Source organism: Cololabis saira, chromosome 17 (assembly GCF_033807715.1).
Source record: "Cololabis saira isolate AMF1-May2022 chromosome 17, fColSai1.1, whole genome shotgun sequence".
In the NCBI taxonomy this organism is placed as follows: Eukaryota; Metazoa; Chordata; class Actinopteri; order Beloniformes; family Belonidae; genus Cololabis; species Cololabis saira.
Window position 1 is genome coordinate 631304 of NC_084603.1, and position 17312 is coordinate 648615.

The following is a 17312-nucleotide window of genomic DNA, read 5'->3' on the forward strand; positions in this document are numbered from 1 at the left end:
TGCATTGGACACCACTAAAAGGAAACGTGTCCAGAAGTCTTAGTAAATACCCAACTGCTAAATTTAATGACAAAAAAAGAGACAAAGGCTGGAATAGAAATTAAGAGGAAGTGTACACAAAGTGGCTTTGAGGCCCTTTTGAGGTGCAGGGTTTGAGGCCCTGTTACCATTGGCATTCCAAAGTCTTGAGTGTGGCGAATCCACCGTAGCATCGACAGGTGTTACAGATGAAGCTGGGTTAGAGGCCCGGGATTGAGACCACCCAAATTCTGATACATAGACACTGACACATGGGGAATGAATGCACGGAGCACAGGGGGAAGAAAAGCTTTCCAGCACTAGCTAGGCGGGAAAGTGAATTACTCATCTGCACCGTGATCACAGATTTATAACTTGAGTGTCTCCAGCCAAAGGTTTACGGCCCAGGCTGGTAAGGTCTGGTACTCGGGACATAGCGTGCCATATCTCCAGACCGGCTCATGTAGCATAAGACGAGGAAAAAAAAACAAAACAAAAAACAAAACAAAAAGCCACTAGAAATAAACTGTGAGGATGTGCAAGGATTGTACCGCCCTGCAAAGATCAGGAGGGAGTTCACAACAAGCCCCCAAGAAAACACACACACACTCAGCGCAGCCTTTTGTGAAAGCGCAGGCAGACAGGCCACTTGGATTCAGGGTGAGCGGGTGCCCGAGGTTCGATCACAACAAAATGGAAGATAAACTTCTTAAGCATTTTTTTCATCAAAGCAAAACACTTAAAACGTTTAAAAAAAACGTTACTTCAACATTTTTGCCAGTTTTTTCTTTTTTTTTCCTGAAACGAGGAATGAAAACCAATCACAAATATGCTGGTGTGGTGGAGAGGTTGACAGTAATATAATAATTTTTGTTGCAGTGTAAGAAGTCAAAAATCTTAAAGCTTTTGTGACCGTAAAGAATCTTTGGAACTCTGCTCAATGCAAAGGAATGTTGTATGCAGTAAAAACCGTATACAACCGTTCTCATCCGTTTGTAGCTGTGGCTACTAACGTAGCAGCCGTGGCTACAAACGTAGCAGCCGTGGCTACAGACGTAGCAACTGTGGCTACAAACGTAGCAGCTGTGGCTACAAACGTAGCAGCTGTGGCTACAAACGTAGCAGCCGTGGCTACAAAGGTAGCAGCCGTGGCTACAAAAGTAGCAGCCGTGGCTACAAATGTAGCAGCTGTGGCTACAAACGTAGCAGCCGTGGCTACAAATGTAGCAGCCGTGGCTACAAACGTAGCAGCTGTGGCTACAAACGCAGCAGCCCTTGCTACAAACGTAGCAGCTGTGGCTACAAACGTAGCAGCTGTGGCTACAAACATAGCAGCCCTTGCTACAAACGTAGCAGCCGTGGCTACAAACGTAGCAGCCGTGGCTACAAACGTAGCAGCCGTGGCTACAAACGTAGCAGCCGTGGCTACAAACGTAGCAGCCGTGGCTACAGACGTAGCAGCCGTGGCTACAGACGTAGCAGCCGTGGCTACAGACGTAGCAGCCGTGGCTACAGACGTAGCAGCCGTGGCTACAGACGTAGCAGCCGTGGCTACAGACGTAGCAGCCGTGGCTACAAACGTAGCAGCTGTGGCTACAAACGTAGCAGCTGTGGCTACAAACGTAGCAGCTGTGGCTACAGACGTAGCAGCTGTGGCTACAGACGTAGCAGCTGTGGGTACAAACGTAGCTACCACCACCAGTGAGGATGTGTATGAATGAATAATGATCTCTGTAAAGCTCTGAGAGCCTTGAAGGAGCTAAATAAAACCAAGGCATTATTATTATTATTATTACTTATTACTTATTAATTACTTTTTACATTTTTACCCCCTTCCCTGTGTGTGTGTGTGTGTGTGTGTGTGTGTGTGTGTGTGTGTGTGTGTGTGTGTGTGTGTGTGTGTGTGTGTGTGTGTGTGTGTGTGTGTGTGTGTGTGTGTGTGTGTGTGTGTACTAGCGTCGCCACCCGTCCTGTAAAATACGGAATTGTCCTTTATTTGAGAAAAAAATGTAGGTTTAACACATCTTGCTTTGCATGTAATAAGACTAGGTAATGTATTAGTTTCACCTTTTAAGTTGAATTATTGAAATAAATTAACTTTTAAACCATATTCTAGTTGAATTATTGAAATAAATTAACTTTTACACAAAATTCTAGTTGAATTATTGAAATAAGTTAACTTTTACACCATATTCTAGTTGAATTATTGAAATAAATTAACTTTTAAACCATATTCTAGTTGAATTATTGAAATAAATTAACTTTTACACCATATTCTAGTTGAATTATTGAAATAAATTAACTTTTACACCATATTCTAGTTGAATTATTGAAATAAATTAACTTTTACACCATATTCTAGTTGAATTATTGAAATAAGTTAACTTTTACACCATATTCTAGTTGAATTATTGAAATAAATTAACTTTTACACCATATTCTAGTTGAATTATTGAAATAAATTAACTTTTACACCATATTTTAGTTGAATTATTGAAATAAGTTAACTTTTACACCTTATTCTAGTTGAATTATTGAAATAAATTAACTTTTACACCATATTCTAGTTGAATTATTGAAATAAATTAACTTTTACACCATATTCTAGTTGAATTATTGAAATAAGTTAACTTTTACACCTTATTCTAGTTGAATTATTGAAATAAATTAACTTTTACACCATATTCTAGTTGAATTATTGAAATAAGTTAACTTTTACACCATATTCTAGTTGAATTATTGAAATAAATTAACTTTTACACCATATTCTAGTTGAATTATTGAAATAAATTAACTTTTACACCATATTCTAGTTGAATTATTGAAATAAATTAACTTTTACACCTTATTCTAGTTGAATTATTGAAATAAATTAACTTTTACACCATATTCTAGTTGAATTATTGAAATAAATTCACTTTTACACCATATTCTAGTTGAATTATTGAAATAAATTCACTTTTACACCATATTCTAGTTGAATTATTGAAATAAATTAACTTTTACACCATATTCTAGTTGAATTATTGAAATAAATTAACTTTTACACCATATTCTAGTTGAATTATTGAAATAAATTAACTTTTACACCATATTCTAGTTGAATTATTGAAATAAATTAACTTTTACACCATATTCTAGTTGAATTATTGAAATAAATTCACTTTTACACCATATTCTAGTTGAATTATTGAAATAAATTCACTTTTACACCATATTCTAGTTGAATTATTGAAATAAATTAACTTTTACACCATATTCTAGTTGAATTATTGAAATAAATTAACTTTTACACCATATTCTAGTTGAATTATTGAAATAAATTAACTTTTACACCATATTCTAGTTGAATTATTGAAATAAATTAACTTTTACACCATATTCTAGTTGAATTATTGAAATAAATTCACTTTTACACCATATTCTAGTTGAATTATTGAAATAAATTCACTTTTACACCATATTCTTCACCTGTATCTATATTCTACACCTGGGCTGAGGTGGACGTACATATCATAGGAGGATATTTCAGTTGCTATATGGTTGTCTGCATTTTCTTTTTTCATATAAAATAAACACATTTTTATGCAGTTTAGAAGTTTTGGGGCTTTTTTTTTGTCTCCTGCGCTGCTGAAATCAGGGGTCTCTTATTTCTATTTCTGAAAGGTGGAAACCCTAGTGTTTCTGCTGCAACACGTGAGGGAGTAATAAAGGACTAGCTTATCTTATCTTATTATTATTGCTTTGGTTACAATCCCTGTAAAATATAAAGATAAAACAGCAAGTCCTTCTCTCCTGGAAATGATTTACAGGATAATTTTACACAACACGTCCGTCTGGAACATTTAGTTCAGTAGAAAATCTGTTTATAAAGAGTGGAAATCAATCCAGTCTGAACTGAAATGTCTGAACTTATTTCACCTGAAGCTTTTTATTCTTTTCTAAAAGACCGAGAATCCTTTCAGCCTGTGATTTTAAATTATTACTGAAGTTGTTTTATTTTCCTACATGTTACTGAAGTCTCCACTACTGCACTTTATTAACTAAAACAGTTAGTACTCTCATTTAACGTGTATTTAGTGATTTAGTTATTTAGTGATTTAGTTATTTGTACGTGTTGCTGCTGCTTCTTCCTGCAGGTCAATATTGATCTGAGTGGGTTTTTATCTGGTTAACTTTGTATTTGTATTTTATTTTTAAAGGAAAAGAACCAGGGACAGTAAATATTAAGAACATTTTCATGTAAATCTGCTAGATTATAGTCAGTGGCTAATTAGATTCTTTAGTTCCTGGTTAAAAGACAAACATTCAATAAATACAGTCCAGAAATGACAAACAGCAGTAAAATACACTCATAAATACACAATAGAAGAATAAAATACACTCATAAATACACAATAGAATAAAATACACTCATAAATACACAATAGAATAAAATACACTCATAAATACACAATAGAAGAATAAAATACACTAAGATGTAACGTGAGTGCAGACTTGATTCTCTTCAGTGTTTGTTGTTGTTGAAGTTGTTTATTTCTAGTAGGATAAGCCCCTTGAGTTGTAACAACTCGTTTACGAGGGGTTCCTACACAAAAAACATCAAGACATAACACACAGTGTTTAATGAAGGAGGTGAGGGTGGGTATGCATACTAGTACTAGTACTAGTATTAATACTAGTACTAGTATTGGTACTAGTATTAATACTAGTACTAGTACCAGTATTGGTACTAGTACCAGTATTAGTACCAATACTAGTACTAGTACTAGTACTAGTACTAGTATTAGTACTAATACTGGTACTAGTACTAGCACTAGTACTAGTACAGCTCCTGTAGATCTTTGATTATTCCAGTTTCAGTAACAGCCTTACTTTACCTCCTGTAGGGGCTTTTTAGGGCAGACTTGAAGGAGATTAGGGATTTCTCTCTTTTATGGCTGTCGGTAAGGAATTCCCAGGCATCCCATTCATTCATCCATTCACCTATCCGATATCTATACTAATAATAATATGATATACTATACATAATAATAATAATAATAATAATAATAATAATAATAATAATAATAATAATAATAATAATAATACTAATAATAATAATAATAATAATAATACTAATAATAATAATAATAATAATACTAATAATAATAATACTAATAATAATAATACTAATAATACTAATAATAATAATAATAATAATAATAATAATAATAACAACCATCTTTGTATAATATAATATTGATAAATTATTAAGTTTTGTTGTCCTGCCAATGGAGGCCTGAATCCTCCATGGCAGGACCCTTCCATACCGCATTCTCACCAACAAGGACGCACATTCACGCACCGTTTCCCCCTCCACGGGGGGTCCAGCACCGTTTCCCTCCCCGGGGGGTCCAGCACCGTTTCCCTCCCCGGGGGGGTCCAGCACCGCCAGAAGGCACCCCAGGCTGCACGGCGAGCCCCGCCAGGCCGGGGTATCCCAACCCACCTATCCCAGGCCGGCGAGGGAACGCGGGTGATGTGGGACCCCCTCCCGCCCCTGGTGTTGAGTGCATGTGATTAATGCCATAAAAACAGGGAGGAGGGAGGGCCAAGTATCGATTTGACACCGACCCCCCCCCCTCCCGAACTACGTGTCCTTGTCAAATGTATTTATTAAGTGTTGAATGTGCAGTGTCTATTCTGCTGTTAAAACCGTGAGGCGGGGAGTGCCGGGCCACGCGGGACAGTGCCCCCCACGACCCGGACCCCCCGCCCTTCGCCTATGTGCGTATGAATCGTGTAGGGGGGGAAGGAGGGGGAGCGGAGGCCGAAGCCAGGAGGCAGGACCAGCAAAGCTGGCCCTGATAAGACACCCGCGTCCCCCCACTGGCCATCCAGTAGACGGGGGCCGGCCCCCCGAGCCGGGCCAGGGCCCCACCGTACCTCCACGGGCGCCCCCGGCGCCGCCGGAGCCCCCAGACGGAGGGGGAAACGGTCCAACATCCTCCCTTCATACTGACAACATAAGACATAGATACCTGGGTACGGTGCCACCCCGCCGCCGCACCCGCCCGTGCACCCCCCGGTCAGGGGAAGCCCGCTCCCCGGACTCGGCCCCACCCCCCCCCGAGGTCACCCCGGCGGACACCCCAAGGGTCACGGAGTCCCCACATCCGCAGGGGCACTCGGCCCCCGCCCAGCGACGGAGGACCAAGGCAGCAATGCCCCCCCAGCGCAGACAGCCACCCCCCACCCAGGCAGGGCCGGGCCCTCCGGGTGGGACCCCCACGTCCACGGCCCAGCCCCCCCCGGGAGACCCAGAGACGCCCCAGCCACAGCCCCCCGCCCGAGCCCCCCCAGCCATTTTTTCACTGGAGAGATTTGCTGCTAGGATGCAGCCCAGATAGCTGATTTCAGTTTGGTTTGTCGTTTCTAAACTCACGTTTATTCTCCAGTCGTTACCGGTCCGGGGCATGGATCTATAATATTAATTATTAACGTTAGCGGTCATGGATCTATAATATTAATTATTAACGTTAGCGGTCATGGATCTATATATTAATTATTAACGTTAGCGGTCCGGGGCATGGATCTATAATATTAATTATTAACGTAAGCGGTCCGGGGCATGGATCTATAATATTAATTATTAACGTTAGCGGTCCGGGGCATGGATCTATAATATTAATTATTAACGTAAGCGGTCCGGGGCATGGATCTATAATATTAATTATTAACGTTAGCGGTCCGGGGCATGGATCTATAATATTAATTATTAACGTTAGCGGTCCGGGGCATGGATCTATAATATTAATTATTAACGTAAGCGGTCCGGGGCATGGATCTATAATATTAATTATTAACGTTAGCGGTCCGGGGCATGGATCTATAATATTAATTATTAACGTTAGCGGTCCGGGGCATGGATCTATAATATTAATTATTAACGTAAGCGGTCCGGGGCATGGATCTATAATATTAATTATTAACGTTAGCGGTCATGGATCTATATATTAATTATTAACGTTAGCGGTCCGGGGCATGGATCTATAATATTAATTATTAACGTTAGCGGTCCGGGGCATGGATCTATAATATTAATTATTAACGTTAGCGGTCCGGGGCATGGATCTATAATATTAATTATTAACGTTAGCGGTCCGGGGCATGGATCTATAATATTAATTATTAACGTTAGCGGTCCGGGGCATGGATCTATAATATTAATTATTAACGTTAGCGGTCCGGGGCATGGATCTATAATATTAATTATTAACGTTAGCGGTCCGGGGCATGGATCTATAATATTAATTATTAACGTTAGCGGTCCGGGGCATGGATCTATAATATTAATTATTAACGTTAGCGGTCCGGGGCATGGATCTATAATATTAATTATTAACGTTACTGGTCCGGGGCATGGATCTATAATATTAATTATTAACGTTAGCGGTCCGGGGCATGGATCTATAATATTAATTATTAACGTTAGTGGTCATGGATCTATAATATTAATTATTAACGTTAGCGGTCCGGGGCATGGATCTATAATATTAATTATTAACGTTAGCGGTCCGGGGCATGGATCTATAATATTAATTATTAACGTTAGCGGGCATGGATCTATAATATTAATTATTAACGTTAGCGGTCATGGATCTATAATATTAATTATTAACGTTAGCGGGCATGGATCTATAATATTAATTATTAACGTAAGCGGTCCGGGGCATGGATCTATAATATTAATTATTAACGTTAGCGGTCCGGGGCATGGATCTATAATATTAATTATTAACGTTAGCGGGCATGGATCTATAATATTAATTATTAACGTTAGCGGTCATGGATCTATAATATTAATTATTAACGTTAGCGGTCCGGGGCATGGATCTATAATATTAATTATTAACGTTAGCGGGCATGGATCTATAATATTAATTATTAACGTTAGCGGTCCGGGGCATGGATCTATAATATTAATTATTAACGTTAGCGGTCCGGGGCATGGATCTATGGTCCGGGTTGTTTGATTGATTGATTGTTTGATTGTTTTTGTCCTGCTCTGTTTCTGTCTCTGTTGTTTGCTTTTACTGCTTCATAAACGAACGTCACATGTTTGATTGACAGGTGGTGGGCGTGGCCACACGGCGGGTCACGTGACCTCCGTCCCGGTCACGGAGCCTTTGACCTTTGACACGTGACGTGTTTCATGTTTGAATCAACAAATGTTAATGTTTTTTGGTTCTAGTAAAGTTTAGTTACTAAAAACACTTAACTGTATAAAGAACAAACTGCAGATACATCCGTGAAAACAAACTTAAAACTTAAAACTTAAACATCACGTTTGTTTCGACTTGTGAAGATTTAGACCTTTAAGTAACTGATAAATTTAATCTTTGTTTCAGAAGTTTCTATTAAAGACAAAAACTCTGCTGGAGCTCCAAAAAGTTAGCTATTTATACATATTCATAAATATTCATAAATATTCATACATAAATGAATATTTCCTTGATAAATTACTTTTTTACCTTAATTATAAAAAGGTTTGTGGGTTTATTAACTCTATGCTAGAATAACTGAGTTTATCTTTATGAGCAGACGATCCACGTTTGTGGAAACTGCACAAACAATGTTGGGTTTTTTCTCTTTTTTCACAATTGTTCATTTTCATTTTACTTTGTCTTTTATTCCTTCTCCATTATTTTCTTTTTTTTTCTTCTTTTACCTGTAAAGATGACGAGCAGGGTTTAAGTTTAAAGTTTATTTTACCCGATGACCAGCAGGTTTAAGTTTAAAGTTTGTGTGGCTTAATTTTTTTTTATCTCGCTTTTCTATTTTTCTGTTAATAAAAAGTTGAATAAATAACAAGTTTCTGTTGTTTAATCAGGTCCAGATTAAAACACATTTGTCAACAAATGATAATTGGTTATTGATTTTAAAAGGTCATATCCTAAATGTTTAACCGTTACAAACTGCAGTAAAGTTTAAATCACAGACTCTGGCCAGACTCATTAACTCATTATTTCCTCAGTGTCTTTAAAAGCAGCTCTTTCCTCAGAAATGGGATTTTTCAGGATGTTTAAGGATGAACTTGAATCGTGAGCAGCATCAAGTAAACCAGTGGTTCCCAACCTTTGTTCCTGGTCCTTCTTGTGTCTAATCCCGCGTTCCATTTACCTCGGAAATCGGAACTTGGAACTGGGAATGGCAGCCATCTTGGAATGGTAACTCGGGGGTGGTGAAGATTCTCCCACTTTCCCAGTAGGAAATCCCACTACCAGGGGCGTTCCAGTTGAAAATTCCGACTTGGAACTAGGAAATCCCCACTTCCGAGGACAAATGGAACGCGGCATAAACCCGAAAAAACCCGAAAATAAACCCAAAAAAACAGAAAATAAACTCGAAAAAACTCGAAACACACCCGAAAATAAACCTGAAAATAAACCCGAAAATAAACCCGAAAAACCCGAAAATAAACCCGAAAAAACCCGAAACAACCCGAAAATAAACCCGAAAATAAACCCAAAAAACCCGAAAATAAACCCGAAAAAACCCGAAACAACCCGAAAATAAACCCGAAAAAACCTGAAAATAAACCCGAAAAAACCCGAAACACACCCGAAAATAAACCGAAACACACCCGAAAAAACTCAAAACACACCCGAAAATAAACCCGAAAAAATCCAAAAATAAACCCGAAAAAACCCAAAAATAAACCCGAAAGAACCCGAAACACACCCGAAAATAAACCCGAAAATAAACCCGAAACACACCCGAAAATAAACCCGAAAAAACCCGAAACACACCCGAAAATAATGCTGCGTTCCATTTACCTCGGAAGTCGGAACTCGGAACTGGGAATGACGTCTCAGCCGAGTTAACAGCGTTCCAGTTACAAAGTCGGAAAACAAGTTTGTAGTTCGCATATACCACATGAAAAATGTAAATGACACTATAGCAGCATATATATGCCGAACAATACTTGTATACGACTGATTTAGTGTGATCAAAACTAGAATGAAGTGCTACGAATTATTACAGAGTTCTCTTCTACTTCCTGTTTACAGCCGGGGGAAGCCATAATGGAACGGTGAAGATTCTCCCACTTTCCCAGTAGGAAATCCCACTTTCCCAGTAGGAAATCCCACTTTCCCAGTAGGAAATCCCACTTTCCCAGTAGGAAATCCCACTTCCAGGGGCGTTCCAGTTGAAAATTCCGACTGGGAACTGGGAAATCCCCACTTCCGAGGACAAATGGAACGCGGCAGAAGATTCTCCCACTTTCCCAGTAGGAAATCCCACTTTCCCAGTAGGAAATCCCACTTTCCCAGTAGGAAATCTCACTTCCAGGGGCGTTCCAGTTGAAAATACCGAGTAGGAACTCGGAAATTCCGACTTCCGAGGACAAATGGAAGGCAGCATTAGACCAGCCGGCCCCTCGACCCGTACGAACCAGCACCAAAATAGAGTAAAGTGATTCGTTACAAATCTTTAATTGAAAAAAAAAAATTACAGTTTTTTTCATACATTTCTCTTTGGTTTACCCTGTACAGATATGACTTTTTTTCTCACCTTAATTTTGTGTCACCAATGTATAAAATACAAACAAAAACATAAAATCATTTCTGAAAAATGTGTCTTTTAATGAGATTTTTCCTTCAACAACTGTCAGAGTAGTAGTATGAATAAATAAAATACTAGGGGGTTTATACAGACATGGACTACTGTATTCCATTAGGTGTGTTATTATGATTTTTTTATTTATTTTTTTTATTTTTATTTATTTATTTTTTATTTATTTATTTAACATGCATAAATATAATTTTTACAACTGCATATAATAATATAATATATAATAATAATATAATAATAACCAACTGTAGCCACCCATGTGCAATAAACCTGTCTCTTTATAAGTGCAATAACCAGTAAATACCTCAAATATTTTTGAAAATATTTGTACATTTTTTGTAAATATTATCCTTTTTTTTTTTGGTGTTTACTATTTTTTTCTCTCTTGTACATAGTCTTTTTCTACTTTTTATATTGCTCTTTTTATTATTTAACTATTTATTGGTTATTTCTATTTTACATTTTTTTGTATAAAGTGTGTGTGTTTTGGCTGCACGACTGAATTTCTCCTCTGGGAGATCAATAAAGTCTACTATTCTATTCTATATCCTCAAAGCAGACAAAGATTCGCCCCCCCCAGAGATCTCTGGCGCCCCCCAGGGGGCCCCGGACCCCAGGGGGGGGGGGGGGGGGGACACTGAAGTAGACAATAGTTTAGCTTTAGTTTTCTCCTTTTCTCTTCTTTTCCCCCGATCATGGTCATGGATGAAAACAGATCAGTGATCAGAGTCTGAGCTGCAACAGCAGATCAATAACTGTGATCAGGGTCAGACTGGCCCCTGCTGCCGGGGCTGGGAGACCCCGTCAGTCACCTGATACCGTCACGCCAGGGGGCGTGGCCTGGTACCGGTGGGCGTGGCCTGGTGCCCGGTGGGCGTGGCCTGGTGCCCGGTGGGCGTGGCCTGGTGTCCGGAGGGGCGTGGCCTCTCAGCTGTTACCAGGAGGTTTCTCAGCGTCAGCAGACGCAGGTCAAAGGTCAAAGGTCACGGCTCATGGATCTGCAACAACAACACGGGCCGGACTCTGGACCTGCAGATGATTAATAACAAGTTCTACCAACAGAATGATTAGAAACTAAAACACTATTGTTTATGTGAGTTCTACATCCATTAGTTAATTGGTATTTGTTAAAGTGTTGATGGCTCATCATGTTTTTATTTTTCTACATATAACCTAAATAATGCCAAAAATACTTAAACTGTAAATACTCAGTGTAGAATAAGTGAATCTGAGCAAAACCATCATTAATTATGCAGTTATCAGTAGATTTATTTGTTGCTTTTGTTTTGAAACCTACACTAAAGAAATAAGTTTCTTATCTTTTCCATGTGTGAAATACAGTTTGATGTTAACTTTAATAATAGCTGAAGTCTGAATATTTACAGTATTTTGTTCTTATTTTATATGTTGCTGAGCAGAACTGTATTTAAAAAGCTTCTGAACAGATTTCCTATCTAGAGTAGAAATATGATCAGTAATATGTTCATATGTCAATGTTTCAATCATTAAAAAAACATTCACACAAAAAGACCATGTTGAAAAATCATTTTTTTCTCCTTTTTGTCATGTTTTTCAGACCTTTTACTATTAAACAAATCTGATTGAAAAAAAAAAAAAAAGGAATTGTAAATATTTTTTCATTGTTCAGATTTCAATATGTACATTTTTATGCATTTCAAGACAAAGGAAAACAGTACAAGTCTTGCTTTGATTTCCAGATAAAACTTCTTCTTTTTGCCTTAATGGTTTGGTTTTTCTCTAAAGACATTATTTTTTTTAATTCAAGATCTTTTTATTAAAATTTTCACAAAATAAAAAAGGTGAAATGCTGCATGTCAATTACAAATATTTTGATTAGGCATGGGCATGTTAATCATAGCATACACCAGTGTACAGAATATAAAAAACAATTAAACAGTATGAAAAAATATAAAATAGTAACAAAAACAAACTACAGACCAAACTAATCCCTCCCATGTCACTGCCAGATTACTAATCACAACATGAAGTCACTCTAACATCAAAAGCCTGCACTAGGAATACAAAAGAAATATGAAGTATAGTTCACAGGGTCTGGAATGCTTCTAGAAAAGGTCCCCACACTTTCTGGAACTTATTTGATTGCTGAAGCGAGTATCTAATTTTCTCCAGTTTTAAGCAGGACATGATGTCTTCCAGCCATTGTGCACGAGTAGGAGGGAAGGGATCCTTCCACCTGAACAGAATTGCCCGACGAGCCAAAAGGGAGGCAAAAGACAAAGTGTGCCCCTGTGCAGTGGTTAACTTCCTTCCTCCCTCCATGACCCCAAACAGGGCAGTCAGTGGGTTTGGTTCTAATCTGATTTTAAGCACCAGAGAGAGAGTATGAAAGACTTCCATCCAGTACTTATTTAGACATGGGCAGGACCAGTACATGTGGATGAGAGAGGCTTCTGCTACTTTACATCTTACACAGTATGGACTAATATCTGGGTACATGGAGGATAGCTTTGCTTTGGAAATATGAGCCCTGTGTACCACTTTAAACTGAATTAAGCAGTGACGTGCGCACAGGGAGGTTGTATTAACCAGTTTGAGTATGGACTCCCAGGTATCCTCTGATAAGGGAAGCCCTAAGTCCTGCTCCCATGCTGCTTTGAGTTTATCTGTAGGGGCACTCCTAAGATCCAGCAACATGCCATAGAAAGACGAAATGAGCCCCTTTTTGAATGGGTCTGTGGCAAGAACTTTGTCAACTGTGGTCGAGCCTATCGATGCACCAGGGCTGGGTGTCTGGGAAAGAACAAAATGTCTAGCCTGAAGATACCTAAAGAAATGTGATTTTGGAAGGCTGAATTTACTACTTAACTGCTCAAAAGATGCCACGGTGCCGTCTATGAACATATCTCTAAAACGAATCATACCCCTCCTGTGCCATTCCTGGAAGGTGGGGTCCTCAAGGGATGGTTTGAAAGAGTGATTTGATGCAATGGGGCTAAGAAGAGAGAAGCTGTGAAAACCAAAAAACTTCCTAAATTGGGCCCAAATTCTAAGAGAGTGTTTAACCACTGGGTTTTTGATTGATTTAAGTGAAGGAAGTGGAAGTGAGGAGCCGAGTAGGGCAGGAATTGACAGGTCATCAGTTGGATGTAACTCCATCGCCACCCAGTCAGGGCGGTCAGCGCCGTCGCAGTGGAAGGACCAGAATGCAAGGCAGCGCAGGTTAGCAGCCCAATAATAATAACGAAAGTTTGGGAGGGCCAGACCACCTGCAGACTTTATTTTTTGAAGGTGAGTTTTGTTCAAACGTGGCCGTTTACCCCGCCATAGGTATGTAGATATAACTGAGTCAAGGGACTGAAAAAAAGAACCAGGAATAAAGAGTGGTAAGGTCTGGAAAAGGTACAAAAATTTAGGTAAAATGGTCATTTTAACTGAATTGATGCGACCCACAAGAGACATTGACAGGGGTGACCATTGTGTAAGGGTTTGTTTGGTCTCATTTAACAATGAGATAAGATTCTCTTGGAGCAGGTCTTTGTGTTTCCTTGTCACAGATATGCCTAAATAGGAGAATTTGTCATTTGCGATTTTAAAGGGAAAATTGGAAAGGTCTAAAGCATGCGATTCGAGATTGGTAGGGAAAAGCTCACTTTTGCTGAGATTCAGTTTGTAGCCTGAGAGTTTCCCAAACTGACTGAGAAGTGACAGCGCAGGGGGTAATGAGGCCAGAGGGTGAGAGATGAAAAGCAAGAGGTCATCGGCATAAAGCGAGACCTTATGTTCCCTGCCACCTCTCCAGATACCGGACACATCCTCACAAGATCGGAGCGCTGTGGCAAGCGGTTCGATAGCCATGTCAAAAAGCATGGGACTAAGGGGGCACCCCTGACGGGTTCCACGATGCAGATTAAATGGTTTTGACCGTTGAGAGTTAGTACGAATTGAGGCTGTTGGGTGTAAATAGAGAAGTTTAATCCACAGAGCAAATTTCGGACCAAAACCAAACCTGTCCAGCACAGCAAAGAGATAATCCCATTGGACGCGATCAAATGCTTTCTCCGCATCCAGAGAGACAACGCATTCAGGGATAGCCTCAGAGGCAGAGTAGATAATATTGAACAGTCGCCTTGTGTTGAAGTAAGACTGCCTACCTTTAATGAAGCCAGTTTGGTCTTCAGATATAATTGTGGGGAGGGCATTCTCCAGCCTATGGGCTAGGACTTTAGCTAGGATTTTAGCATCTGTGTTTAAGAGGGAGATGGGCCTGTAGGAGGCGCATTCAGCAGGATCCTTCCCTTTTTTAGCTATGAGGGTGATGCAGGCCTCCGAAAAAGAAGGAGGGAGGGAACCGTGGCTGAAGGATTCTGAAAGAACTGTAGATAGCAGTGGGGAAAGCAGAGTAGAAAATTTCTTTAGAAATTCCGCCGGGAAGCCATCAGGGCCAGGACATTTACCCGACTGCAGTGAAGAAATGGCTCGAGTAATTTCCATCAGGGATATCGGTTCTTCTAATGTCTTCCTTAGATCTGGTGAAAGACTGGGAATACTAAGACTATTTAAAAAGGCCGCAATCTCATCTCGATCAGTCTGAGATTCCGAGGTGTATAGCTGGGTATAAAAGTCCCTGAATGCTTCATTTATGAGTAAGTGGTCTGTAGTTACATGGCCATTTGGTAATCGAATCTTAGAAATATTTTGTTTAGCCTTAGAGCCTTTAAGTTGGTTGGCTAATAATTTGTCAGATTTGTCTCCATAAACATAAAACCTGGTTTTACTTTTCAGAAGTGACTGTTCAATTGGGTGAGTGGTAAGCAGGTCAAATTTAGTTTTAAGTTCTAGCCGCTTTTTGTAAAGATCTGGGGATTTAGTCCGAGAATATTCTTCATCGACCTCTTTGATTTGGCGGGCAAGGTCTGATCGCTCCCTATAAGATTTTTGCCTCACCCTAGCAGTGTAGGATATAATCTGTCCCCGGAGATAAGCCTTGAGGGAATCCCAGACAGTTAGACTAGACATTCCTGGAGTCATATTCGTGGATAGGAAAAAGGCTATTTCCGTTTCCATAGATTTAACAAAATTTGTGTCCGACAGCAGAGTTGAATTGAATCGCCACTGTCTGTCTCTCTGAGGTAGGTCAGGAAGGGACATGGTTAGAACCACAGGAGCGTGGTCGGAAATGACAATGCTCTGATAAGCACAGGAATGAACCAGGGGAATCAGTTGATTATCAATAAAAAAATAATCAATCCTCGAGTATGTGTGGTGCACTTGTGAGAAAAAGGAGTATTCTCTGTCACATGGATGTAAAGAACGCCACACATCACAAACACCGTAGTCAGAAAGGAACGCCTGAATAAGACGGGCTGACTTACTTGCTGTGCCGGGGTTGGTAGAGGATCGGTCTAGGACTGGGTCGAGCCAGCAATTAAAATCACCACCCAGTATGAGAGAATATGTATTAAGGTCAGGGAGCAGTGAAAACAGTCGTTCAAAAAAGACTGCATCATCTGAATTAGGGGCATAAACGTTCACAAGTACGACCAATGTATTGAATAATTTCCCAGAAACGATCACGTAGCGACCAAACTTGTCAGAAATCACATTGTGCTGCTCAAATGAAACATCCTGACTGATCAGAACTGAAACTCCTCGGGCTTTAGCTTGAAAGGAGGAGTGAAATCTCTGCCCTGACCACCTCGGGAACAGGCGGCTATTATCAGAACTGCGAATATGAGTTTCTTGTAGAAAGGCTATTTCTGTTTTAAGGTGTTTTAGATGTGAGAAGATCCTCTTCCTTTTAACAGGGTGATTCAGACCCTTAACATTCCAGCTCACCAACTTCAAGTATCTACTCATAATATCTAAGAAGAAAAATTAGGTGTGCACCATGACCTAGGCAGAAAAAAAGAAAACGGAAAGGAGGTTGAATGTGACCCACATTAAGTAATGAGTTGAAAAGAGTTAATGCAAAGTTTCTGGCAGTGACATATCCCCCCGACCCACCCCCCCCAACTAAGACAGCTGCTATAGAAAAATAAAAAAAAAGCAGCAAGCTCTTTAAAACAAACAAAGTGCAATAACGCATCTTCCTATCCTACACACTAATAGCTTTTGCTCCCGTATCATGGGTGTATACATATTAGCACCTTAAAACGTGTAGATATAAATAAAAAAAAGGAATACCCTCTCAAATCTTGACCTGGAAGTCCCGATATGAGCCCAGAAATATTTGTACAAAAATATAAAATATAAAACGTCCGACTTAAGCAGCGTAAAAGTAAGGTTAACAGCTTACAATTATTACAAAACTTATAGGTAAATCGGAAAAGCTTTTTTTTTTTTTTTTTTTTTCTCTCCCTCTTCACCACTTATTTTCCCCCTTCCCTCAAATAGCCAAAAAGAACTGCAAATTAATAATATTTGCAAAGGGGCAGTCCAACTAACAACAGAGAAAATACTGGTTGTCGCGGGGTTACTCACCCTCCCCTCAGGAATAATGTGACTCACGTAAAAAAAAAAAAAAAAAAAAAAAAAGAGAGAGAAAAAAAAGTCAGTCCGTGAGCGTCAGTGAGCCGCACCGGGCTGCAGGCGGAGCCGTGACAGCCTCCAACGGTCCCGTTACGGCGGGTTTGAGGATTTGCTGCGACTCGTGATGAATTTGCGCGCCTCATCCACGGAGCCGATCCACTTCC